The sequence below is a fragment of the Gorilla gorilla genome, chromosome 11 (genome assembly GCF_029281585.2).
Source record: "Gorilla gorilla gorilla isolate KB3781 chromosome 11, NHGRI_mGorGor1-v2.1_pri, whole genome shotgun sequence".
NCBI lineage: Eukaryota > Metazoa > Chordata > Mammalia > Primates > Hominidae > Gorilla > Gorilla gorilla.
Genome location: NC_073235.2, coordinates 31532183 through 31549752, shown reverse-complemented (window position 1 = coordinate 31549752; position 17570 = coordinate 31532183).

Genomic DNA, 17570 nt, shown 5'->3' with positions numbered 1-17570 from the left:
AATCAGAATTCAAATCCAGTCTTTCATGACTCCAAAGGGCCTGAGGTCTTTCCAATACACCGATGGTTCTCAACTTCAGAGTGTATCAGAATTACTAGAGAGTGTGTTCAAAGTAAAGCTAAATGCCCAAGCTTTGACCAATAACTGCTGAATGAGAATCTTCAGGGTCAGGACGTATGTTTGTTTGAGCAACTTCCTAGGCAACCCTGCTATATGCCGAAGTTTGACGGCCATACTACTATACCATGCTGCCTTATGGAGTTATAGAAATGATCCTTGCTAAAGCATTAAAAACATGTAGACTAATCTTTACATCTTATGGGAGTTACTAGTGAACTAGCAAAAATTTTAACATTTTGTGAATTTTTGTTAATCTGTACATTGGGTATAATGGTTTTTGCTTAAATTAGAATGTACTTATTTGTGTTTAATTGTTCTCAACTTAGAGCTAATTTGTAGAATTCATTTATTTGCTTTTACTCAGCACTCTACAAATTTTCTATAAAACGTTACAGTGTCTCTTTCACCTTGGGACACCAAATATTCCACAGAGACTGCCCCTTAGTTTAAGGCACCTTACTCTTTTCTTTGACAAATATACATATACATATATATATATATATAATTTCTTTTACATCTATATGTAAAGCAGGTCTTGGTGGGTTAACGGGACTAAATAATACAGTTATTTTTGAAGAGCAAGACTTAGTAAAATAATTAAAGATCAAAGATTCTCATGACTGGAAAAGATTTGATTACCTTCAGTGAGCCCAAGGAATTACAGGCCAAATCTCCTGTGGATATTTCCAAAATGAGGTCATGTGGCTAACTTGTTGATTGTTAAGAGACCACATTAAAGGCCTCTGAATTGTTTCAAGAGCATTACATAAATTTAATGCCCCCAACCCAATTCCTGCTTCTAATAAAAACACAGTGTTAGTGTCTGACTACAGAAGTCACACATGAGGAGTTCATTTTTTTATTTTTTATTTTATTTATTTAATTTTTTTGAGATGAAGTCTCACTCTGTTGCCCAAGCTGGAGTGCAGTGGCATAATCTTGGCTCACTGCAACCTCCACCTCCCGGGTTTGAGCGATTCTCCTGCCTCAGCCTCCCAAGTAGCTGGAATTACAGGCATGTGCCACCATGCCCGGCTAATTTTTGTATTTTTAGTAGATACTGGGTTTCACTTTGTTGGCCAAGCTGGTCTCAAACTCCTGACCTTGTGATCCTCCCACCTCAGCCTCTCAAAGTGCTGGGATTACAGGCGTGAGCCACCACACCTGGCCCGCAAGGAGTTTATTTAAACCAAAGAATTTCTCTTTCTGTTTTTCTCATCTGCTGAATTTCCTTACTTAGAGTTTGCAGTTTCTCTCTTGCCTCTGGGCTACAAGTAACTTTTCATATAATTTGAATAGTATCTCATGTTTAAAAACAAATTAAGACACAGAATACTTGCCTGTGTAATGGAAAATCAATGGAACACTGTCAGTTTCCAAGAGAAATGTGTAGTTTTGTTATAGTTTGAAATGCTTAGATCACCTTTCAGCTGTATCTTTCAGTGACCACATAAATGTGTCAAGAACAAGGTTTCCTAAAATGGTTAAAAAACAATCCCTCTGCTTGAGTTTTGATGATGGTTAGCAGTTATTCAACTCTTTACCTTCTCAGTCTTATGCCGTCAAGTAGAGAAAGTAAGTTTATGCAATGGGAAGAAACAAGATAAGCTCTTAGATTTTAAACTAATTATATTGTTCTTAATTGATGGGCTTTCAATGAAATTTTTGAAATTATGTTTTTTCTTTATTCATTTTGATTTCATATTTTTCTAAATTTAATCTTTCACATTAGCAAAAATAAAAAACCTTTTAGAAGAATTGGCGCTTATCCAGGATCCATTTGCACCATTTCATCTTGTCCCTTCAGTCTTGTCATTATTATAAAAATAGAGGGTCTGCTATAAAAATGGGAGAAATGAAGCTCTCATTGGCAGTTAATACAGAGGATTTAGGGAACACTTTGTGTCCTCATTTAGCAGTTGCTACCTGCGAACTCTCATCACAGTCATACAAACTTCAAGAATCAGGCTTCCATTCTATTGTAGTAATAGTTCTGTTACTGTTCTTACAAGAATTAATTTTAATTCAATAAGCAAAATTTGAATCTTTTCAGTGAACAAGAATCAAGGACATTAAAAAGAATTGTTTTTAAAGTAACACCCTTTAAAATAGCCACACATAGAGTTAAATACCTAGGAATTAACTTGACCAAAGAAGTGAAAGATTTCTATAATAAAAACTATAATACACTGATGAAAGAAATTGAATAGGACACCAAAAACTGGAAAAGTATTTCAGGTTCATGGATTGGAAGAATCAATATTGATAAAATGTAGATACTACCACCCAAAGCAATCTACAGATTCAATGCAATCCTTATCAAAATATCAATGACATTATTCACATAAATGTAAAAAAATACTAAAACTTATATGGAACTGCAAAAGACTGAGACTAGCCAAAGCTAACCTGAGCAAAAAGAGTAAAACTGGCAAAATCACATTACTTGACTTCAAATTATACTACAAAGCTATGGTAACCAAAATAGCATGGTACTGGCATAAAAAGAGACACACAGACAATGGAACAGAATAGAGAACCTGGAAACAAATCCACATACCTACAGTGAACTCTTTTGACAAAGGTGCCAAGAACGTACACTGGGGAAAACACAGTCTCTTCAATAAATGGTGCTGGGAAAACTGGATATCCATATGCAGCAGAATAAAACTAGACCCCTATCTCTCTACATATACAAAAATCAAATCAATATGGATTTAAGACTTAAATCTAAGACTTCAAACTATGAAACTACAACAAGAAAACATTGGTGAAAATCTCCAGGACATTGGTCTAGGCAAAAATTTATGGAGCAACACACTACAAGCACAAACAACCAAAGCAAAAATGGACAAATGGGATCACATCAAGTTAAAAAGCTTCTGCACAGCAAAGGATACAGTCAACGAAGTGAAGAGACAACCCACAGAATGGGGGAAATATTTGCAAACTACCTATCTGACGAGGGATTAATAACAGAATATATGAGGAGCTCAAACAACTGTGTAGTAAAAAATATAATAATCTGATCAAAAAATGGGCAAAAGATTTGAATAGCCATTTCTCCAAAGAAGGCATACAAATGACAACAAGCATATAAAAAGGTGCTCAACTTCATTGATCATCAGAGACATGCTAATCAAAACTATAATGAGATATTACTTCACCCCAGTTAAAATGGCTTATATCCAAAAGACAGGCAATAGCAGATGCTGTCAATGATGTGGAGAAAAAAGAACCCTCACACACTGTTGGTGGGAATGTAAATTAGTACAGCCACTGTGGAGAACGTTTGAATGTTTCTCAAAAAACAATAGAAATACCATATAATCCAGCAATCCCACTGCAAGGTATATACCCAAAAGAAAGGAAATCAGTATATCGAAGAGATACCAGCACTCTCATGCTTGTTGCAGCACTGCTTACAATAGCTAAGATTTGGAAGCAACCTAAGTGTCAATCAGCAGATGAATGGATAAAGAAAATGTGGTACATATACACAGTTGAGTAATAGTCATCAGAAAGAATGAGATTCAGTCATTTGCAACAATATGGATGGAACTAGAGGTCATATGCTAAGTGAAATGAACCAGGCATGGAAAGACAAACATTGCATGTTTTCACTTATTTGTGGGATCCAAAAATCAAAACAATTGAACTCATGGACATAAAGAGTAGAAGGATGGTTATCAGAGGCTGGGAATGCAAGTGGCAGGCTGAGGGGAGAGATGGGAATGGTTAAGAGGTACAAAAAATAGAAAGAAAGAATAAGACCTACAATTTCATAGCACAATAGGGTGACCATAGTCAACAATAATTGTACATTTTAAAATAACTTAAAGAATATAATTGGATTGCTTGTAACTCAAAGGATAAGTGCTTGAAGGGATGAATACCCCACTGTCCACGATGTGTTTATTTCACATTGTATTCCTGTATCAAACATCTCGTGTATCCTATAAATATATATACCTAGTATGTACCCACAAAAATTTAAAAAAATGAAATAGAGTTTCCCTACAAAAGAAAAAAAAGAATCAAGGAGTTTACCAACTAGAGTGGGAAATATAAGCCCTGAATTTAAGAAGAGACATGATTTTTTCAGTCAGCGTTTTCCAATTATGATACCTCGACCATCAGATCCATCTGTGGAGGTGGTTAAGAAATACAGTTTCCTGGGTTACACACCAAACTACCAAGCCAGGATCTCTGAGGGTGGAATAAGGAAATAATTATTAACCAGGTTCCTTTTTTTTCATGCCTACAGCTTGAAAGCTACTGATGTGAACATTGCTCTGGGCAGTTATAAAGGGAAGTTAGTCATAACGCAGTTATTCATCTGCATCTGTGTTAGCACTCTAACTGGAGAAATTCTTGTCATTTTCATGCATTAAAATAATGGGAGGACCTGGCATGAAATACAAATTGCTGGGTGTGCCCCAGTAATTTCTTGTTTAGTGGGTATGGGATAGGACCCAGGAATGTACATTTTAATTATGCTACTAGTGATTCCAATGCAGTTCACGTGGTGGACAGCATTATGAAAAGTGCTGACCAAAACCACTGACCTGTTGGATGGCAGTTGGCTGCCATCTCTGGCACTCTATTGCGGCACCATTAAAGAGTATTATTTTAGAAGCTATAGCACTGTGGTGAGATTCCTGACAGGGCAAGTCATATTATTAAGAAAGCCTAATATGGTAAAATGGAATCCTCTTTTACACTGTGGTTTGAATTGATGCAGCCAATTCATTGATGTATTTCAATGAAACAGTGTCAACTACTATCTAAATCAGAAAACTCAGACTTTTAAAAAATTGTACTATGTTCATTCAGATATGCATTCTTGATTGAAAATACAAGTCAATAGATAGAACACAGATTGGAACATTATTTCCTAAAGTTGTAATGATCTCCTAAAAAGTAATGCGAATATGTGATCTTGGTGCCATTCAACATTGCACAGGTTGTCTGAAAGAATAATATGGAATAACAGTATCTTCTGTCTTTTAAAGTCATAAAAACCAAAGGCAAAAGATAATCTGTATATGACAGCTTACATCATATGTAAGGAACCCCACTGTGAGAAGGGTGGATACTGAAATCATCTCCTACTTCTTGTTCTCCGATAGTCAGAAATTATCACAGGCCAAAGTAAAATAGTCCACACAACCCTAAGTAAATTTCTAGTGAATAAAATGTGTCATGTAGACTCAAAAAGAGCCTTCTCCAAATTCAATTATCAAAAAAGAGAAAATTGTACAAATTTTAGATAAGCTTATCCAAAAATATTCAACATATGTTTGTTGTAGAATTAACATTAACTATCAAGAGGGAAAACATCTGACTCTAGAAGCAAACATCCAGCACGTTTATGATTGATTGATATTAGAAAACCTGTTAAAGATCTTTCTGGAAGAGTCAGAATGGCCTATTTGTTGAGAATATGTCTAGGACGCTTTATCAGCCTTATCAATCCCAGATGTCAAAGGTATTGAGGATTGACCTAACTTCCAAATTAGTTTCAGAAATGCAGTGACACACCACTAAAAAGGCTGCCCCAATGGTGCAGAAAAATGGTAGACAGAAGTATGTTAACTTGCCAGATCAATATGTGGATTTCATCCCTTTCCTAGTCATCTTCAGTAAATCCTCAGAATGGTTTCTAAACATGTTCTTGCCTGATACAAATAAGACATGGTTTCTCTGACTACCTGAGATCAACTTTTTATTACCAATTTAAAAAGCTTGGAGTAGATCTCTGTTAATCCTGTGACTAAGGATCAAGGAATAGGTAAAAACACTGTTTTGGGATTAAGGAAGAGAAGAGGACTGTCTCTCTTACTATATTATGATTAAAACCACAGTTTAACTTTCTCTGCTCTTAACTTTTCTAAACATTTAGCTGTACTTTTCATTTTCTCACTGTTAATATACCACACCAATACTAAGTAAAATTCCATTTAATCAAAATAAGTTGGAACCAAGATCATTTTATTAAAATTATATTTCTTGAGAATATGAGAAACGCCAATTTAATCTAATAATCTCTGTATGGATCTGTGTGGAGGGGAAAGTACCAAATATATTCTATCTGAATAAGTGTAATAAAAGCTAAAATGGCCAGTGCTCTTCCTTTTTCCCTTTATGAATAAATTAGAATATTTTAAAAATCAATTAGTATCCTATAAAAATACATGAGCCCATGTACTTACTAGACAATAATTGACATTTATATTAGAATAAGATTACAAAAATTTTTTACATGTTTCACTGTAATAATGTAAATATAAAGGTGGCTCAAAGGGGAAAAGAGGATAAAGGCAGGATGTGGATGACTTACTCTCACTTTTTCACCCTGCAGGAAAAGTTCAAAACGCACACCTTACTGATTATTGGAACTGATTTTTCAAATGTTTCTTAAGTGAAACATAGCAGGAATTACACTAAACTGACTTAATTGTATGAAATAAAGCAGATGGCTCTTGAGTAGATTTTTTTTTTTCAAACAGGGCCTTGCTCTGTCACCCAAGCTGGAATGCAGTGTTGCAGTCAAGGCTCATTGCAGCCTCAACTTCCTTGGCTCAAGGGATCTTCCCATCTCAGCCTCCCAACTAGCTGGGACTACAGACACACACCACCATGCCTGGTTAATTTTTTTGTGTTTTTAGTAGAGACAGAGTTTCACCAAGTTGCCCAGGCTGGTGTCGAACTCCTTGGGCTCAAGTGATCCACCTGCTTTGGCTTCCCAAAGTGCTGGCATTATAGGCATGAGCCACCATGCCCGGCCAGATGTCTTCTTTAAGTAATATTACAACTAAAACCAGCTTTTGAGTGTAATTAAACAGGTTGTTATAAAGGAGAACAATGTGATAATGATGATGCTATTCTTTGTATATTGATCTATATTTATGTTTCAGCTATTTGAGAAAGTCAAAGAAATTTGTCCATATGTGCATGAGAAGATCAGAGCTATTTATGCAGATCTCAATCAGAATGACTTTGCTATCAGCAAAGAGAACATGCAGGAGCTTCTTTCCTGTACAAACATTATCTTTCACCGTGCAGCCACTGTATGCTTTGGCAACCCTCAGAGGAACATTCCCATGTACACACTCCCATGTGTACAAGCCCTCTCATGGCTTGTAAAACTCCTCCATGCAAAACTCCTCCAAAATCCCACCATGTAGAGACAACCATTTATTATTGTGGAGAACATTTGCTTCAATTTTTCTTTATACATCCATGATTATATAGATGTATGTTCCATTTTACTGTAAGCAAATAGCATCCTATTGAGAATGAGGTTTTGCAACCTGCTGAATTATATTTTTGGATATCTATCATTGTCAAATATTTTATTATAATATGTAATGATTACATGACATTCTATTGTACATATATATAATATACTCAACCAGTTCTATGTCAGTAGACATTTGGATTGTTTTAATTTTTCCCTATTATAAACAACCCTGCAGTGAACATCTCTGTGCATGCACATTTTTCAGCCCTTTGTGTGCTCTTCTTGAGACAAATTCCTAGAAGTACAGTTATCAGATACATATCAAATGTCCCTGGGTTATGAACAGTTTGCATTTCTGCACATAATGCTAATTGCTCTCCAAAAACAATTTGATGTCCCTTACACTGTCTCTGTGCAAATGAATGCTCATTTTTACAGTCACAAAATGATATTATAATTATTTAATTCTTTCAAATGTTGCCAATAGGTTAATGGAAATGGTAGTGCATGTTCTGATTTTGATTTCTTTGATTATTACAAAAGTTGATGATTTTTAAATGCTAATTGGCATTTTGTTCTTTGTGAAATGCCTATTCATGTTCTTTGCCTATTTTTCTATTGAAGCATTTTTTATTATTAAGACTTCTTGAAAGCTTCAGTATAGTAACTTCATCTTTTTATAAGACTAAAAATATTTTAACAATTTATCAAATGTCTTTCAAATCTATTATTTGTGCAGTATTTATAGTTTCTTCTAGCATTTTTATAGGTTTCATTTTAACATTTAGATCTTTGATCCATTTATAATGTATTTACCTAGAAAGAGGAGTACAGGAAAATTCTATAAGAAGAAGAGTGATGCAAATGTGAAGGTAAACCAGCTTTATTTTTTTCTGCCATATGGTTAGTTTTTAAACAATATTTATTAAATAATTTACTTTTACTCTTTATCTGAAATAAAGCTCTTAAATAAATTTCAGTTTTTAAACTATTTTGTTACATTAAATCAGGCTTTCACTTCCTGTACTGTACTGTATCATTTTAATTACTGTTTTTTTTTATTACATTAGGGCAAGTATACTCATGGCACTGTACTTTTTTTTTTTTTTTTTTGAGACAGAGTCTCATTCTGTTGCCCAGGCTGGAGTGCAATGGCGTGATCTTGGCTCATAGCAACCTCCTTCTCCCGGGTTCAAGTGATTCTCCTGCCTCAGCCTCCCGAGTAGCTGCAATTATAGGTATGTGCCACCACACCCGGCTAATTTTTGTATTTTTAGTAGAGATAGGGTTTCACAATCATTGCCAGGCTGTTCTCAAACTCCTGACCTCAGGTAATCCACCCACCTCAGCCTCCCAAGATGCTGGGATTGCAGGCGTGAGGCACCGTGCCCAGCCACACTCTCAATTTTATAGAGTTTTCCTGACTGTTCTCATTGCATATACTTCTTGATTAAATTTAAGATAATCTTGCCAGGTTTTTAAAAATCTTGGGAGTTTGATTAGAATTACTTTGTATATATAGAATACTTTAGAAACATTTAGCATATTTAAAATATTGATTCTTCCTATCCAAGAACAATATGTTTTCCCATTTATTCAATTTTTGCTATTTTTTGTTATTATATATTCATTTATGATTAATTTGATATATTTTAAATGTTCAATTTCGAACATTTCTTCCATTGTATTCTCTAATTTTTGTTTATATACAGGCAAGCTAATTATTTTTTATATAATTTTTATCAGTGGACACCTTACTGAACTGTAGTACACTTCAGCTTTTTAAAAAGCTGCTTCTGTTTTCCAGGTATGCAATTATGTAATCCTATAGTAATTTTTGTGACTGTCTTTTTAATATCTATATTTCTTCATTAATTTTAGTTTTCTTTCTAATTACTTACATGGCTAGGACCTCAGAACAATGTTAAATAGTAGTTGTGACTGTAGGCATTATTTCTAGCCCTGGCTTTACAAGCAGTATTCCTAGCTTTTCACCATTAAGAATGACATTGGCTAGCAAATTTAAATACATATTGTTTAATCATTTTATTCCTATTCTAGTGAATTCATTTAATTAAATTGGAAATGAAAACTAAACATTGTCTTAAACTTTTCAAAATACATGTAGATTATCATATAGTTTTTGTCTTTTTGAGTTAAATTAAATTAATAAGTTTCCTGGTATTCGATAAACCATGTATTCCTGGAATGAAGTATTTCATTGTTAACACATACTGTTTATATAGCTTTGTATTCCAGTAGTTGCAATTTCAGATTTTGACATCAATTTTCATGTCTGGCCTGGACCTTTATAATAACAACTTATATTGCTCATTTAAAAATCCACTGTTATTCCCCTCCAGTTTATTTATATTTTCCAATTTCTTCAGTTAGCTGCTTAATTTATATGTTTTTGTTCTTTTAATGGCTGCTTATAGAAGCACCTTTGTAAATTCAGAGGATTGTGATTCTTTTTCCAGTTGATTAGAGCCAAGTGACATCTAAATATGCATACAGTGCATCAGTGAATAGGGTTTATGTACACAGACACATCATCAATACATAAGACATTCCAAGTATCACATAACTGTGCAGCTGTGCCCCATCCTTTTCTTCCTGGTGTTTTGGTGCAGCCACCAAAATCTGATAGGTATGCCGGTTATGGGAGTAGGTGCAGTTAGAGACAGGCATGATGCTGACTTACCTCACTGTATTTCCTTCTGCTTAATCTTCTGTAGACATGCTGTGCAACATAACATCACTGCCACCCAGCGGCTTTTATGGCTAGTGAGATGCCAAAGCTGCAAGCCTTTTTACATATCTCTACTGCCTTTTCAAATGGTAACCTGCAGCACATCGATGAAGTTGTTTATCCGTGCCCCGTGGAGCCAAAAAAAAAAAAAAAATCAGTGATTCCCTTGAGTAAGTGGTCAAATAAAGGGATCCAGGTGTGAGTAGAATGTTGCTCTCTTTGATTCTTTGTAGCTATCTATTAATGAGATGATGAAGAGAAACACTTTTGAAGCAAAATGCTTTGAAACGGTGCTAGCCTTAGCTACCTTGTCCCTGCTAGCTCCTTCATCCCCTGGTGGGGAATATACTGCTGAAAGAGAAGGGGGATAGAAAATTCTTAAAGGAACATTTTGCTGAATTGTGTAGGATTGCATGAGGTACTTGGGAATATTATACATAGAAGTGGTTTCTCACCTCTTAATGAATGTAGCATTGTCACTAAGCAAGTAGAATGTATAGTATAAAAGTTCAGAAGAAAAATTTTTGATTCGGACATGAGTTTGGCATAGCTCCACAACTAACTAGCTGTGTGACTTTGAGAAAGTCCCTTGGCCTCTCTGAACCCCAGGTCCGTCATTTGTAAAATGGGCCCATTTGATTGTTGTGAGGTTGAATAAAGTTATATAAAACACTTATTGCAGTGGTAGGGAGTGTTTATTATCACTTAATCAAATGATTAGTAAACAAGAACTAAGGAAGAATAAGAATTGCTCCAAGATCTGGCAGAAGGTGACAGTCTCTTGACTTCTTTGGCTGAGACACCCTTTCCTACCCAAGAGAAATAGTATGTAGGATTTTTCTCTTCTTGCCAAACAGCAGAAACTACTTTCATCCTAAGACACAGCTCGGGTCTCAGGATAAGTTTGTTTTCTGTTTCTTTATTCTGCTCCATTTCACTAAGTTTACTTTGTTTTTTGTTCTTTTTTTCAAACTCTACATAAAAAGTATTATACCAGAAAAATGGACTCTTTCACAGTAAATTTATTACATTATAATTTTCTATAATCCTATATTTACATTTAATATATACTCTTTAAAAAGTTTTAGCTTAATTAAGAGTTCATTCCCTTCAGGGAAAACATTTTTATCTCCTCCAGTTCTGAGAACAGATATTTTTGTCTGTCATAAAAATGTCCAGGACAAATAAGAATGAAAGTCATCTAAAGGACCTGGAGGTTACTTAAAGTTGCTAATAAATGGAGGTTTGCTACATTGATACAGAGAAACGTTTTAGAGTGCAGAATTTATCAGGATAGTGGGAGAAAAGGCAGGTGTACTCTGAGGCCCAACGTCAAGGCAATAAACTATGTTTAAAGCCTCAGAGCATTTTCAGGATAGAATTGACTTCTGTCAATTACCCTCTTATGGTGTTGTCTCTTGGCAAATGTGATGCTTCCATATTTGATACACCAAGGAGAGGGGCAGACTCCTTTTGTTTCCAGACCATTTCCTGGGACTCTCTCCACTGCTGATCTCTCTAACACCTGACAGGTTGTAGTGCAATTTGAGGCAGCAAAAGAGTCTGAGAGTTCATCAGAGAAAAGAAGTAAGAGTTCACTCCTAACGAAGGGCTTCTCTGTGTACTCCATACCACCATGTCCAGACACTAAATACCCATGGGTTTCAAAGAAGAATAAACTCACCTCCCAGAGGAAGAGTTGATTTATCTTCAGGCATTCAGCACTTTCCACACTCCCTCAAGTATATGTCAGCCAGACAAGCCTGGTATGGTAATTGCTACATGATATATGAACAAACTGCATTTGACATTTTTACAAAATTTTTAATATTCATCCGTCATTTACTGCTCTCCAAAGATGACAATTATTTGAGCAACTAATTGGAACTAGGAATGAAATTATTTTATCTCAACAGATACATTTTGCATGCAATTAAGGAATGAAGTTTTTTTTAAAAAAAACAGAGAAAAAGTCATACTTATTATTTGTTAATTCAAAATTAATTAGGACATCCAGGAGCACCTGTGGAGCCTCATTTCTCTCAGCCCTGCCTTTACCTTCATGCTGCAGTCACAAGGAAGTAAGGCCTCCTCTCCTCACACTCTGCCTGCCTTTGGCTCAAAGCTCTCTGTTCCTAGAGCCTATTTCCCCTTCTGCTTCACCTGGTTGATTCTCACTCAGGCATCAAGGCTCCCTGTGAAGCTCTCTGGCTTAGGCAGCCTTCCCGAGTGCCCCAAAGTACCCAGTGCTCAGCTTTATTATTGCTTGTAACACAGCTCATTCTGAATGTCTGGTTGCTTATCTACATTTTTCATTAGACAATGACCGTCTCAATGGAAGAGAATATTTCTTGCTCCTCTTTGCATCTTCAGCTAGGGACTCAATGCTTGCTGAATGAATGAAAAGTTTTTGGTGGAACTAGATGATTGTTGTTCATACTGTTCTGACTGTTTTTGTTTGCTTGTTTTGACTGGAACAAGAATAGATGACGGAATTCCATAGCAAGCTAATATTTGGGGATGCAGAACTGTTATGTACAAAATATCTATTTATATCCCCACATCTTACCCATTTCTGATTGTTCATTTTTTTCTTCTTAAACTTTGAATGAAACCTATATGTGAAGCTTTGAATAGCACTTTAAATAAAGCCCAGCAACCCCTCTCCACCTATACCATCATCTATGACTATTTCAATAACTTCTATACCAGTTGGAATTTTTGGAAGTTTTAGAATAACAAATAACATTAAAAATCATTATGAATAAATATTAATTTACCTAAACGCAAGTTTAGTTTTTTGTTTTAAGACAATACTTTTTCTTTGATGAGTTCTCTATTTAGTAATTGGCCTGTGTTAAAAAAGAATTATTTTCAAAGGTTTTTAGGTTTCTATTTCCCCTGGGAGTTTGTTTTTCTTTCAGTGAAACAGAGAAATACCTAGGGAACAGTTTTTTTTTTTTTTCCAACAGTAACTTCAAGGGGTCTAGCAGCTGTCATTTGCTCTTAGTATTATTTCAGCCGTTCTTAAGGAACCAGGAGTTAGACATCAAGATAATCTTGAAGCTGTACTCTGGGCATTGTGATCTCAAAAAAAAAAATAGCCATGACAATGTAAAAGGAAACTGTTTTTCCAGAAAATCTGTTGAATGGGAATTCCAGTTCTGGAAGATAAAGAAGGATTTGCATTTTTGGCCAGGACCTTTCTGATGGCTTGGGCAGCAGTGATACTGCTCAGTGCTGTTAATAAAGTGAATGGGACTGTGAACTTCAACCTCTTGCTAACATCCTGGTCCCTACCTTTGCAGGCCTAACGTCTCTCCTTGTTCAGCTCCCCTGATTTTCTATCCAGCCTATATCCTGAGACTGTTGGGCCTGAGCTCCCTTTCTTTAGCACCTATCTAAAAACTTTAGAATTACCTTGGCTCTGAAATATTCCAGAAAGATGAAATTTGATTTTGTTAGCACAAAAACTTTAGCATGTTAGCATAAAAATATTTTCAAATAACTTAAATCAGAAGTTAATGTTTTTAATGAGTAGGACAAGCATGGCCATTAATCAGTGTTAAACAACAATTTTCCTGGCTCGTATACCTGTAGTTGTCTTCTGCCCCTCATCCCAGCCACCAGTTCCCATCCTGACTCATCTCTATCTTCATATTACCAGCTTCTGCCTATTTGGTGTATTTACCTTGGAAATTTATGGGCATAAATGGATCAGGGATTGCCAGTGAAATTCTGGTTTTCCAGAATAACAGTTTAAGTAGAACGTTTATTTTTAAAAATGCACATAACTGACCAAGAAAGGCAGAGTTTTATGGTTGATGCTTTTCTTACGTTTTAGGTCAAGGTAACTCCTCTTAAGGGAACCAGTGTAGAAGAAAAGGGCTTCTGCACCTGTATAAAAACCTGAAATAACTAGAATTAGGAACTAGAAAAATGGAATCACAAATACTTATTGGTTTATTGAACATATGTAAATAAATCTGAATTAAGAAAGGAAGGGAGGAGATGAATCATTATTGAGCAATCACTGTGAGCAAGAAGCTTTCACAGACGTTTATTTCCATAACTTAATATTGTAGGGTTGATTTATTATCACTGCTATGCTAATTAAGGAGCAGAAAGCTCAGGAAGGCTAAGTAACTCCTTGAAAGTCTCTCAAGACTTTCTTTACCTTTCAAGAAAGGTATCCATGGCCACTTGATTCTGAAGCTCATGGTCTTTCCAGTCTACTCACATACTCGGCAGTGTTAGAGATTAAAAGGTGCTTTCTTAGGATATAGACTGTGTTCCCAAGGATCTCACATCCCAGACAAATAGAACAGGGCAGAATTATACATGTGGGGTGGTGGGAAAACAGTACATATTAAGCCTGGTGGAGTGGAGAGAGGCATATGAGGTGACTTGGAAGAGTGGGAAGAGTGTGGGTAGGTGAGATGTGCGCACGTGCCAGGCAGGGCAACTGGAGCTGGGAAACCCAGGCATGTTTGGGACACAGCCAGAAGTCCCTCTTGGCAGCACATGTGTGTAGGGAAGCAGTTAGAGATCAAGCTGGAGAGGCAGGCTGGGCTGTACTGTGGAGATTTTGCATACCATGCAGAGGAATTGGATTTAATTCTCCAGGCAGTGGAGCTCCATTGAAGGAGGGCCATGTGTGTGCATGTGGTTTTGTATGTAATTTTTAGTTGTTTGCTCATTTGTTTTTATCATGGAAAGACACTGATGAAAGTGGGCTTCAGTAATATTGATATGGCCAGGGGCTGGGGGAGGCAGTGGATTAGCATGTGTTTTGGGAAAGAAAAAAAAAAACAATAGGACATGGCTACTGCTTTGCATATGGGATTACACATACCAAATTAACTCCAAATTAGAACATGCATACTTGCCATGTTTTACATTTCTAGTACCAGGGATTTAATTCTTTTTTTTTTAAATAAATGAGAAAGTAGAGTTTATTGAGTTTAAGTAGTTTTAGTGAGATCATATTATTATTGAGAACTGGGACCAAACAGATTTTCTGACTCCAAATAGATATTTCCATTGGAACAGATATACATCTGTAAGTATACAGACATGCATACACATATTTCTTTACTGCTCATAATTCAGCGTCAATTAGTCCTTATTAGAATGTGGGATGTATAAATGTAAGAGAATTTTCATGTTAAAATTGAGATAGATTTTTTAATTGTCCTAAGATGGATTTAATTATTTTTCTTTAATGCTATTTTTATGAGAAGTGATATAACTTTATTGATAATGCATACAATAACTCTTTGTTTTGTACATTGTTTGGAAATGCAATGTATTTTGCAAGTAACTAAAGCCTAATTAAAATTAAAATTTTAAATTTTCAATCTTTTTAATTGTTATTATTATTATACCTTAAGTTCTGGGATACATGTGGAGAACGTGCAGGTTTGTTACGTAGGTATACACATGACATGGTAGTTTGCTGCACCCATCAACCTCTCATCTACATTAGGCGCTCATCTACATTCGGTGCTACATTATGATGTGGAAAAATAGGAACGCTTTTACACTGTTGGTGGGAGTGTAAATTAGTTCAACCATTGTGGAAGACAGTGTAGTGATTCCTCCAGGATCTAGAACCAGAAATACCAATTGACCTCACAATCCCATTACTGGGTATATACCCAAAGATTATAAATCATTCTACTATAAAGACACATGCACACATATGTTTATTGCAGCACTGTTCCCAATAGCAAAGACTTGAAACCAACCCAAATGCCCATCAATGATAGACTGGATAAAAAAAATGTGGCACATATATTCCATGGAATACTCTGCAGCCATAAAAAAGGATGAGTTCATGTCCTTTGCAGGGACATGGATGAAGCTGGAAGCCATCATCCTCAGCAAACAGAGGAACAGAAAACCAAACACCACATGTTCTCACTCATAAGTGGGAGTTGAACAATGAAAACACATGGATACAGGGAGGGGAACATCACACACTGGGGCAGGTTGAGCGGTGGGGAGCTAGGGAAGGGATAGCATTAGGGGATTTAATTCTTTTTTTTTATTATTATACTTTAAGCTTTAGGGTACATGTGCACAATGTGCGGGTTTGTTACATATGTATACATGTGCCATGTTGGTGTGCTGCACCCATTAACTCGTCATTTAGCATTAGGTATATCTCCTAATGCTATCCCTCCCACCTCCTCCCACCCCACAACAGTCCCCGGAATGTGATGTTCCCCTTCCTGTGTCCATGTGTTCTCATTGTTCAATTCCCACCTATGAGTGAGAACATGGAGTGTTTGGTTTTTCATCCTTGCGATAGTTTGCTGAGAATGATGGCTCCCAGTTTCATCCATGTCCCTACAAAGGACATGAACTCTTCATTTTTTATGGCTGCATAGTATTCCATGGTGTATATGTACCACATTTTCTTAATCCAATCTATCGTTGTTGGACATTTGGGTTGGTTCCAAGTCTTTGCTGTTGTGAATAGAGCCGCAATAAACATATGTGTGCACGTGTCTTTATAGCAGCATGATTTATAATCCTTTGGGTATATACCCAGTAATGGGATGGCTGGGTCAAATGGTATTTCTAGTTCTAGATCCCTGAGGAATCACCACACTGACTTCCACAATGTTTGAACTAGTTTACAGTCCCACCAACAGTGTAAAAGTGTTCCTATGTCTCCACATCCTCTCCAGCACCTGTTGTTTCCTGACTTTTTAATGATGGCCATTCTAACTGGTGTGAGATGGCATCTCATTGTGGTTTTGATTTGCATTTCTCTGATGGCCAGTGATGATAAGCATTTTTTCATGTATTTGTTTGCTGCATAAATGTCTTCTTTTGAGAAGTGTCTGTTCATATCCTTTGCCCACTTTTTGATGGGGTTGTTTTTTTCTTGTAAATTTGTTTGAGTGCTTTGTAGATTCTGGATATTAGCCATTTGTCAGATGGTAGGTTGTGAAAATTTTCTCCCATTCTGTAGGTTGCCTGTTCACTCTGATGGTAGTTTCTTTTTCTGTGCAGAAGCTCTTTAGTTTAATTAGATCCCATTTGTCAATTTTGGCTTTTGTTTCCGTTGCTTTTGGTGTTTTAGCCATGAAGACCTTGCCCATGCCTATGTCCTGAATCGTATTGCCTAGGTTTTCTTCTAGGGTTTTTATGGTTTTAGGTCTAACATGTAAGTCTTTAATCCATGTTGAATTAATTTTTGTATAAGGTGTAAGGAAGGGATCCAGTTTCAGCTTTCTACATATGGCTAGCCAGTTTTCCCAGCACCATTTATTAAATAGGGAATCCTTTCCCCATTGCTTGTTTTTGTCAGGTTTGTCAAAGATCAGATGGTTGTAGATATGCGGCATTATTTCTGAGGGCTCTGTTCTGTTCCATTGATCTATATCTCTGTTTTGGCACCAGTACCATGCTGTTTTTGTTACTGTAACCTTGTAGTAT